Source organism: Silene latifolia, chromosome 3, assembly GCF_048544455.1.
Source record: "Silene latifolia isolate original U9 population chromosome 3, ASM4854445v1, whole genome shotgun sequence".
NCBI lineage: Eukaryota > Viridiplantae > Streptophyta > Magnoliopsida > Caryophyllales > Caryophyllaceae > Silene > Silene latifolia.
The window spans coordinates 85,455,684-85,467,928 of record NC_133528.1 but is presented as its reverse complement, the minus strand read 5'-3'; the positions used below and the strand labels follow the sequence as shown (position 1 = coordinate 85,467,928).

At 36.5% G+C, this 12,245-nt stretch overlaps 1 non-coding gene across 1 annotated transcript; it reads left to right on the top strand.

The window, feature by feature from the left end:
• Positions 1 to 777: 777 nt before the first annotated feature.
• On the top strand, positions 778 to 884 carry LOC141650112 (small nucleolar RNA R71). The gene has a single exon (XR_012546170.1). It is a non-coding gene; the product is annotated as a small nucleolar RNA R71 (small nucleolar RNA).
• The last annotated feature ends 11,361 nt before the right edge of the window (positions 885 to 12,245 follow it).

Here is a 12,245-nt window from a genome sequence, read left to right as displayed (position 1 = left end):
TACCCTTGTCCAAACCCTTGGTTTGCTTGATTCACTTGATTCCCTTGGTAAAACCCTTGATTTCCACCAAAATCTTGGTATCCTTGAGCTTGGTTCCCATAATTTTGGTTTTGGTTCCCGGGATTAGGTCTTGGGTTGGGGAATATTCCCCTTTGTTGAGCAAAACCGGGTGGGTTGGTTGGGGCTTGTGGTTGAAGGTGTTGTGGGTTTTGAACATTGGTGCTTTTGTAGCTAAAGTTAGGGTGGTTCCTTAAACCGGGGTGGTAGAAATTGGTATTTGGATTGTAGACGTACGGGTTGTTGTAAGGTGGTCTTGTGGGTCTTGAATTGTTGTTAAAACCTTGAAAAGCGTTCACCTCTTGAACATTCTCGTCATAGACCCCATTGTAATTGTTGCCACACAAGTCATAAGTATGCCCACTTCCTCCACAAAGTTCACAACTCGCGACTTGAGCCACTTCTTCCATGGGTGCCCCATATGAGGTTGCGGCTTGATTCACTTGATTCCTTGAAAACTTCTCAAACTGTTTTGTGAGTAAGTCAAGCTTGGCATTTGTCTCGGAGTTGGAGGCATTTTCCTTAGGAAATTTCCCGTTCCTTCGTAGCATGTTTCCTCTAGAACCATAGTTTGCCTCCGAATCTACCATTTTCTTGATCAATGTCGTACCCTCTTCATCACTCAAGTGGTCAAAACCTCCCCCCGCGGAGGCATTTACCATCTCCTTAGTTCTTGGAAGCAAAGTTTGGAAGAATGTTTGAGTGATGTACCATTCCGGTATCCCATGGTGGGGGCAACTCGCTATCAAGTCTTGATAACGGTCCCAAGCTTCCCCCAAAGACTCCCCATCCTCTTGTTGAAATGTATGAATCTCATTACGGAGCATCGCGGTCTTTGAGGAAGGGTAATACTTGGCCATGAATGCTTTAGCCAAAGCATCCCAAGTAGTGAAAGTATCCGGTGGGTGAATGTTTAACCATCGATCCGCTTTGCCCATCAATGAAAACGAAAACAACATCATTCTCAAGGTGTCTTCGGACACCCCATTCTTCTTCATCATTGAAACTTTCCTCTTAAATTTCCGGAGATGAGCATGGGCATCCTCTTCAATATGCCCCCCGAACAAGTCCTTCTCGATTAACCCGACTTGGGCGGGATGCATTTCAAAGTTGTTTGGGGCCAAGGTGCCAAAATTGATGGGGTTACATGAATCATTATGGTTAGGCCGGTTATGATCTCTAAGAGCCATTTGTGGTGGTGGGTTTGGTTCTTGATGTGGTGGTGTTTGAGGTGGGCTATTATAATTAGGGAAGTTATGAAAGGGGTTCTCTACTAAAGTCTCAATTGTGATATTTGGTTGAATCGTAGTTGTTGTATCAAAATTTTGTGGGATGTGTGAGTTTGGTTGATCAATGTTTGCTTGTGTGGAATTATTCCTTACTCTTTCAAGAGTCCTAGTCCTCAAGGTTCTAAAAAGCCTTTCGGGGTCGGAGTTGAATAGAAGAGCTTGGTGATTCCTTCTAGGCATACACTTGACAAATCGTAAGTCTCCTAGTGTTTTTACACACTAGGGAAAGGCAAAAATCACACACACTCTACAAACAACAATCAACTACTAAAGCAAACTAACAATTGAGACAAGATTAAAGCAAAGACTCTAAATAAACTAAGCATAACCTAACGCCATCCCCGGCAACGGCGCCATTTGATTAGTGAGAATTTGTCGCGGTTTCCTTCTATCAAAACTATTTGTAAAACCCGAATAAGCGTAGTATTTAGTCGGGGTCGAACACGAAGACGGCGGGGGTTGCTACTAGGTTCAACTTAGAGTCAAGTTTAATCAATAATAAAAGAAGGGGTTTTGGTTTTAATTACTAGAGCAAATGAACAAACAAGTTGATGAAAAATGAATACGATTAATTAAAAGCTAGGGCTTTCGGGGTCATCTAAATGGTTTAAGGGCAAACATGATGAATCAAGGGGTCAATGATAAGAGTTTATCCTAAGATATAAAATCAATGTCTTGATTATCTCGAAGGTGACAACTAACTCTCGTCAAGTATCACACTTCTCTTAAACATACAACAAGACCACCACAAACTTTCATTCAATGGGGGAATTAAGCAATAATGAAAAAAGGCATAAACTTTCACTCATGCGATTCATCAAACACCTTGTGTGCATGAACAAGAAAGATAAACAATTCACCAAAGACCCAAATAATCATACAATCATGCCCCTAAATTCCAAATAGACTCCCCCTAAACCCTAGAAGGGTATCTACTCACTCATATTGAAGATAATCATGCTAATAAGAGAAAAAGAACAATTAACATAAAGGGAAGACATGATGATGATTATAACAATTATGAAAGACAAGAAAAAAAATGTAAACAAATGATTAACAAGTGAATAAGAGAGGAAATATACCAACACAAGGAAAGATGATTGCTTGATTGAATAATAAGAAGGAAAACCCTTCAAAATTCCCAATACAATCTTCAACAAACAAGTGTAAACAATTGACAATCACTTGAACTAACTAATTCTCACTAAGTATTAATAATAATTATTGAAAGATTAGAACTTGATTAAGGAAAGATTACAATAAATATGGAAGGTTTTTCAGATCTAGGGTTATGTGTACAAAGGGTTTAAGGAGGGGGTATTTATAGGCTATCATTGGATTAAGGGAGGAAAAGAGAAAAAGCCCATTTTGCGTGCTGCGTGTTCCTGTGCCGGCGGGCCGGCTGCCGGCCTCCTGTTCCGGCAGCGCGTTCTTCAAAAACTGAGGAAAATAAAGGTTGCGTAATTCCCTGCCGGTGGGCCGGCTGCCGGCCTGCCGGCAGAGAATTCTTCTTCTTGAAATTTTCTTCAATTTCTTCATAAGAGCTGCCCTCTGCCGGTTGCCCGGCTGCCGGCTGCCTATGCCGGCAGCGCGTTCTACAAAATCTTGCCCAAAAACTTCTTCAAAAAGTCCTAAGTGTTGGACTTGTGTTCCCTGCCGGTGGGCCGGCTGCCGGCCTGCCGGCAGAGGATTGTCCTCAGCTCCTTCATCTCCCCTTTCTTCATGTAAAGGCATTAGAATGCCTTTCTTGCCCCAATTCCTCCATACTCGACTCGGTTCCTACAAAAGGATACACAAAATAACAAGTACGGGGATCGGGCACAAAATGCAAGGAAAGGCACACGAAACCGACTCGATATGAGCCGGAATGCATAAAAAAAAGAGGGAAATAAGGTGTAAATAAGTCGTATATCAGAAATCAATGCCCCAGACATCGAAAACCTCAACCTCTAAGATACCGTTCTGTGGCATCTCATGTCTCTTTGAAATGTTCCCTGATCGTTGGCAAGCATCACAAGCTGAAACAAAAGACTTAGCATCAGCAAACAAAGAAGGCCAATAAAAACCAGACTGAAGTACCTTAGCCACGGTGCGCGATGGACCGTGGTGACCACCATATGAAGAGGAGTGACAGCCTTCCAGGACTATTTTGGTCTGCCACTGCGGAATACACCGTCTGTAGAGACCGTCTGCACATTCCTTAAACAAGTAAGGATCGTCCCAGAAGTATTGCTTAGCGTTATACAGAAAACGCTTCCTCTGATGATGAGAAAGGTCAGGCGGCAGCTTGCCACGACAACGTTAGCTATATCTGCATACCAAGGTTCTTGGTTAACAATAGACGATATAACAACAATTAAAGTATCGTCAGGAAAAGAATCATCAATAGGTAGAGAATCTTCCCCTTCTTGTCGCATCAGTTGCGACATGTGATCAGCTACAACGTTCTCAGCTCCTTTCTTATCCTTGATCTGCAAATAGAACTCCTGAGGAAGGAGTATCCATCTCAGTAGCCGTGGTTTAGCCTCCTTCTTAGCAAGGAGATGCCTCAAAGCTGCATGGTCAGTAAAAACAGTAACTTCTGACCCAACTAAATAAGCACGAAACTTCTCTAAGGCATAAACTACAGCTAGCAGCTCTTTCTCAGTGGTAGTGTACTTCACTTGAGCCTCATCCAGAGTTCGGCTCGCATAGTAGATAGCATTCAAAGCTTTGTCTTTCCTTTGGCCGTCACATGTCATATGTGACATAAATTTGTTATGTATTTTTAACATATTAAAAATCAACGTATTAATAAAAATACGTCACATACAAAAATCGACTTAGTAATTTCATAATTACTTGTGCCAAAATATTTTACCATTTATAAATCACAACAGATTGTATTTATAATAATTCATTCAATTTCGATTGTTTCTTTAAACATTAATTTCATCCGAGTAATGATACAATTCAATTACTCAGACCGTATCTCATTTAATCACATTTCAATTTGATACGTAAATTTTACTTCCAAAATCGTCCGTCAATTTTCAAGTAATTTAATTAACTCATAACATTATACGATTAATTAAATAATCAATTAAGAGTGTTGCCCTATAAGTATGACCTAGGGGGTCAACTGATCACCACCGTCGTCGACGAATGTCAAACTCTAGTCACCAATCATTACCGATATATGTTGACCGATTTAACAAAGAAACAATATTACTTCCCAATTGTATTCTTTACAATGAGATTTAAACATGTGATCATCATGATCAACAGTCGTGATCGCATTATTGTCGGAGGACACATATTCCAACAATCTCCCACTTGTCCTCGACAAGTGTGCGTCACCAATTCTCTTGTCCTATTACTATCTCCCACTCAATGCAAGGTGTCTTTCAGGTCGTACTTGCAAGTGATCATATCGAGAGTGGTTTCCTCGATTTGGAGAATAACTGATTGACCGGACGTATCTATCATAGATACTTTCCGAGCGTGGCCACGCATTTCCAGTTTATTACTCCTCGAGTGGCCCTGAGATATTTTTATAACCCTGACTAGGGGTGGACAATTCCTATCGCACTCATTCCCTTCGACTAGCCACAGCCATCATAACCCAAAATATGCCCATTTGACCCCATTTACGAAGGTCGTAGTAACACAAATCAAAGTTAATCTGAAACTGTGCCATCTTAGGTGAATAGTCTTTAGTCAAAAGAATCGACTCATTTGAATACTATAGTAGCTCTCGCCACGACCAGGCTATATAAATTTGCCAGAACTCTATAAGCGGTCATTAGGCCCGACAAAATGTTCGTAATAAATGCCTATGTGATCGACTAGTCATCTCACATGACTCTATGGTACTTGAACTTGCCATCAATCGCATCACACTCTAGTCACTTCGAGACGTCACCTCATATAAGTAACTATGGGCAAATACAATGTTAATCCATGTTCACTTTAACGGGGTTCAATTGTCTCTACAACCCGTTTGGTTATAACAATGTACAAGGTGAGTTAATAATAACTCAAACGACAAATGTCGACATCACACTCGGGTAGTCAATATCATATTACAACCTTGTGATGTATATCGTCAGTGTAAAACACTTATTGATTGCAATAGAAGTTTAACATCCCATGTGTCCATGTGTTCAAACTTCTTACACTTGCAATCTCCTTTACATTCATGTTCTCTCTCATAACATGAATCTTACCAAGTACACATCAAGGTTCCCGACCTTGGTTTTGGTTCTTTAACTTGAAAGAACTTTCTTATCGACTATCACATAACGAACGAATTTGTGTTGAATGATATAACTTGTACTGATCAAGTATTCCATCCACACACAATGCACTAGGTATATGTTTTGTAGAATCTTGTAACAATTGACAGGATTATTTAGCTTAGCACTTCTCACAAGTCCTAGCTTAACTAGGAAAGATTATTTTTGAATAACCTCTTACTCAACCAAGCATCTTTCCAAAACTTCTCATTTCTCATTCTAGGCTTGAAAGAATTTGGATTCTCATAAATCCTCATATGTGCTCGGATTTTTCTATAATATGTGCAACCTCTTGACACACAATGGAATATTCCGTCAAACACTGAAATCGCTCATCGGATTATACTTGAGAATTCATGACGTTTCTATTATGGCTTACCATCCATCATCATGCTCTTATGCATATGATTCATAATTGGACATGTACATGATAATTCTAATGGCGGAAACATTAGTTACTAATAATCATGAGATCAACCGTTCATAGGTTCAATGAACGACCATGACTGCTAATGGTAATTCCATTTTCATCTACATGAATAACCTTTGTGAATGTTGATACGATGTGTATCTCTTAATACTAATCCAACATCCCTTGATGTAATTGGATTCATCATAGTCCATTTTCATCCAGAATTGAAAACTCAAATGCTTCTTTATGAAAGAAGGTATTAGCTCGTCATTCTTTAATGAGTGATGAGTTGTAAACATTTAAAGGATGATAGCTCCCACTAAATTCCATGTCTTCACATGAGAATTTCCAAACTCCCACTCAATTCTACACATTTCGAAATTGACTTCTCAATCGAAATTTATCAAGAATTGAAATATAAATTGCATTGCCAAGTTATTAGGATAAAACCATATATGTTCCCATCATATCCTTTCAAAATACCTATTTTGAAGTGGTCTCATCTTAACCTTATGGAAAGAGATTTTTAAATCTCCAACACACCCATGTCATAATGATGTGTAGCAACGTCATTATTCAAATATAAATAATATCTAGAATACGTCCTTCGAAAATACCCTTTTGGAAGGAGGTTTAACCATTTTATAATGAGGTTAAGCAATGACATTTGCGTGGTTAGAATTTTTGGCCATTGAAGATATCGGTATATCGATCTATGCAATTCGATCAAAACTAGTATGTTACTATGATTCATTTAGGCTCTTAAGTAAATCTCAAGGTTGAAACTATTGGTCAAATATTCATAAACTTAGTCAAAAACCTGTTAAGACTTTACATTAGTCATTTCTTCCAAAACTTACTTTTGGTGTCCTCACGTAGTATTCTTAAGAATATTTCTTTCGAGTACTTCACGTGGTCTCATTAGTCATATAGAACTTACTTGAGACCATAGATCTCATCTATTCGGCATACTATGTAAATAGATATACCTTTATTCAAATCATTTTCTCTTGCGTAGATCTTCATTTACACAAGTACACAATTTTAATTTTGCTTTGTGTGTTGTGTCCTCATTTTTCTCCCACTCTATCTTTAGAATAAATACACTATAGATTCAAAGATAGCATATGAGACACAAATAATGATGTTGAAGTATAAGGAGAACTACTTCATAGGTTGACTAATAGTTTTAGATTTCTTTGGTGATTGACATTCCTTTAAGAGAGTTCATAGACTCAAAATCGCTTTATAAATGATCATACACAAGCCTTAAGCATGTGGACATATAATGAAACCCGTCATTATATTTGTCTATTAGATAACTTTAAGTGACTAATCTTATGTTTCTAAGAGCAAGCATTTAAAGATGAATTTTAGAACATAAAAGGATAAATGATAAAACGGGTGACTTGGGTTGCAAACCAAGTCACCATCATCCAAAATACAAACCATTATCCAAAATACCTTTCCATGTCGAACACGGAAACTTAAAGTTCTAAAGATTCAAAACACAACTTTAAAATAAGACAATGAAAAGCAAAGCTCCATAAAAGCTATCCATAGCTTCTTCATGGTTTCTCATGCTTGCTTTTCCTTTCCCTTGTCTTTGCTTGGTGGAGGCCCTATTTACAATAAAAAAGGGAGATACATTATCACAACTTTGCATCATAATACCGTAGTTGAATTAGAAACATAAAAGAAGGTTAGTCATTTACCTACTGGAGTGATCTTTCCAGCTTTGATATCACCAAAGTATTTGGAACAATTTCTTTTCCAATGTCCCATGCCATTACAATAATGGCATTTATCAAGAGGACCCTTCTTGACTTTTGAGGTGCTAGCTTCACAAGTCTTAGCTTTGGTGAATGTGGGAGCTTGCTTCTTGCCCTTTCTCCCATTCTTCTTGAACTTCCCCTTACTCTTAGTGCTTATGTTAAGCACATCCTTGGGAGGGTTCACATTTAACCCCATGTCCCTCTCGGCTTACACAAGTAACTTGTGCAACTCCTCAAGATACACATCCTTGTCTTGCATGTTGAAATTCACCCGGAATTGCACATATGCCTTGACTTTGGACAAGGAGTGTAGAATCCTATCTACGATGAGTTCTTTGGGGATTTCAACCTTTTGAATTTTCAAGGTCTCGACAAGCTCCATGAGTTTGAGCACATGAGGGCTAACCTTTTGGCCCTATTTGAAGTCGAGATCAAAGAATGCCGCGACCGCCTCATATTGGACGATCCGCGGAGTTTGTGAAAACATGGTCACAAGTTTGGAGTAAATCTCATTAGCATTGCCCATTTTAAAGGCTCTCCTTTGGAGGTCCGCCTCCATCGCAAATATCAAGACATTTTTCATTGCGGCGGACTCCTTTTGGTAAGCCTCATATGCTTCCCTAGTGGCCGCGGTGGACCTAGTGGAGGGTTCGGGTGGAGAGGCCTCGGTAAGGTAACGAAGCTTGTCGTCACCTTCGGCGGCTAATTTGAGTTGGGCATCCCATTCGGAGAAATTTGACCCATTCTTTTCAAGTTTACATCGATCCATAAAGGATCGGAGCCAAGACGAACTAGCGAGAGGCGTGGCATTAGGAGTTGGTGTTGCCATTTGTTATGAGAAAAGAAAAGTGGTCTACAAAACAAAATATAAGGAGTAAAACAAATGTCGTTTTAATAATAATACTCGTAAAAATGTATGATTTAAACAAGTTTTATGCATTTTTCTAGTGACCTCTACCCAACTAGATAAATGATTCCAAGACCCAAATTCATATCGACTTAGGCACGGTGGGGCCGATACATCCTTTATCAATATAACTCGGTGGATTAACGTTTAATCGATTCTACTTTTAGAACTCTTGGTCGATAATATTACATTAACAATTATCTTTAGCCCAAAACATATCGACAAGGGCACGGTGGGGCCGATACATCCCTTATCAAAAACTTTTGTTGAGTTCAATCCAAATTTCGAATAAATGTGTCCATGATCCAAACCCACATTAACTTGGGCACGGTGTGGCCGATACATCCCTTATCAACATGAATTCGGTGGATTAACATTCATCACCCCCTTCCCCTACGTAACAAGGTTTGTACCCCGGTGGGGCCGAGCGCACTCCCTCGCGAAATAGGTTTTCATGGTTTCTACTATTTGGTAAGGCTATGTCTCAATTAATTGTTTTAGCGAGAGGTCATGTCAATTTATTATCTATCACGTTTTAAGTGAACTAAAGCGGTGAATTACGATAATTCTAATTGACACGGTCAATAAACTCGATAAAAGATGCATGTTTTAGTTATGGCGATTTAGCGATGCATGCGACATAAAATAAAATGCAAGCATAAAGAATAAATAAATCCTAGTATGGCCTTTCCTAGAATAGAAAAACTATTTAACTATTACAAATTCAGAAACCAACTCCATTGGTCCCTTGAACTTCGGTTGTGGCACGCATCTCGAGGTAACACCGTCTTTATGTATCGCCATTCTTGAAGAAATCCGTCTTTAGGAACTCCGGAATGAATAAAATTACATAATAAATTACATAATTTCCTATTATACATTTGTAACTAAAATAAAATAAATCTATTAAATTACAAAACGGTGATACGAGATCACAATAAATTACAACCGAATCGATATTCCCATACATTTCGGGAAATACCAATTAAAATCTAAGGCCATACTAAGTAAAATTACATAATTCAAAAATTACATAAATTAAAATTATGACAATCATAAAGGAAAAATGCAGCATTATAATATGTATGAACATGCTCAATTTTATGCTAAATCGCCTTTAATTTGCCAATATCATATATTACTCGATTTTTACGGATTTGCGTGATTTCAACATTTTATAATCACAAAAATACATAAACTCATATTTATGCACTAGTTAATTACCCTAACCACTTAGGACTCAAAAATTAGTCTTCACTAATAAATTGACCATAATTAACTTATATTACAAAAATTGTTCATTAATAGTCCAAAAATACAAAAATAAGCTATTAAACTTCAAATAAATCACAAAATTTCAAATAAATTCAAAATTTGAAATTTAAATTCATGAACATTCTGGAAAAATACCATGACACTCATAATGTTCAAAATTTTAGGTTAAAAATTTCGAAATTGTTCCGGAAAAACAATGTTGCGGTTTATCGATATTTAATAAAATAATCATAAAAACATGGAAAAATTATTTTCATTAACTTTTAAATTTTAGATCTGAAAAGGATAATAAAAAGCAACATTTGACGTTTTTCCTAAGTCATAGATTATGTTTTATTAATTTTCAACTAATAATGTCACTATTTATGCTATTTTTCTTCAAAAATCCATAAATCATGCAAAAAGACTTCTTTATAGCCAATTATTTTACACACATCTTTTAAAATTGCATGTGACAACATATTAATTTTCTATGACCAGATTCGAAATTTAACTCATATTAACCTATTTTTCACCTAAATCCGAATTTAATAATGAAAAATCCATTTTTCGAGCATAACAAGTCCAAAAATTATGAAAATTTGCAGGTTATCTCAAAATAATATATGTGACAACATATCCAAAAATCAATGGAAAATTCGAAGTATAGCTAATTTTAGACCAAAAATGACATTTTTACTCATAAAATCATATTTAAATGCCATTATTGTATAATATGAACAATAAAATCCGAAAAATTAACCAAAATATCCTAAAACATTTTAGGACCAGAAATATTAACATGCATGGATTAATTTCGTGATATATCATAATAACACAAATTTTACAAGTTTTATTTGTTATTCTTATAACTCGGAAAAACTTTTAACCGATTTGCATGCAAACAACCGTGGCTCTTGATACCGATTGAAGGAAATGTAGATTCATATACACTAACATACTCATATATATCTTAATTAATTTGTCATAAAATTAAATACGGATTTTATGCATGCAAACAATATGATAAAATAGAGGAGAAATCATGTTCTTACATTGGTGATTTTGGTTTAATGGGCACAAGAGAGATCACCTTTCTCTCTTGTTCTTGACCTTTCCCTTATGGAGGAACCAAGATCCAAGTATAGGATCTCTCCCTAAGCTTAATACCCAAGGCTTTCTATTAATTCAAATTAATATTATAAGTACTAGTATAATATTAATCTAGTAGAAAATTGAACCAAAATATTTATAAAACACTTAAATATTTCGGTTTTATTGAGAGAAGAAGAGGAGGATTTTATTCTCTCTAGAAATTGTATTTTGGATGAGTGAATGAATGAAAATATTTTTCAACCCTTTTGTATATTATTAGGTAAAAATTATAGAAAAACCATCATGGGTTTTGTCTTCTCAAAACCGTGTAAGAGGAGGGATTTTGGGGAGCCAATGCATGGAAAAATTGTTCTTCACAATAAACAATAGGCTTGCATGGCTAGTGACTAGGGTAATCATCATGCCCTCCACTAATTACAATCAACATATAATTAGCTTAAAAACCCTCTAATTTTCGGCCCACTTGATAATATGGATTCCATATTATTTTTGTCAATTGTCAATATGTCACATGTCATATGTGACATAAATTTGTTATGTATTTTTAACATATTAAAAATCAACGTATTAATAAAAATACGTCACATACAAAAATCGACTTAGTAATTTCATAATTACTTGTGCCAAAATATTTTACCATTTATAAATCACAACAGATTGTATTTATAATAATTCATTCAATTTCGATTGTTTTTTTAAACATTAATTTCATCCGAGTAATGATACAATTCAATTACTCAGACCGTATCTCATTTAATCACATTTCAATTTGATACGTAAATTTTACTTCCAAAATCGTCCGTCAATTTTCAAGTAATTTAATTAACTCGTAACATTATACGATTAATTAAATAATCAATTAAGAGTGTTGCCCTATAGGTATGACCTAGGGGTCAACTGATCACCACCGTCGCACGACAAGAATGTCAAACTCTAGTCGACCAATCATTACCGATATATGTTGACCAGTTGACAGTAACAATATTACTTCCCAATTGTATTCTTTATAATGAGATTTAAACATGTGATCATCATGATCAACAGTCGTGATCGCATTATTGTCGGAGGACACATATTCCAACATAATCAAGCAAAGGAGAATGGCAAGAACTAAAGGAGGTAACAAGGCACCCCAAAAGAAGACACTTTCCAAAAGGC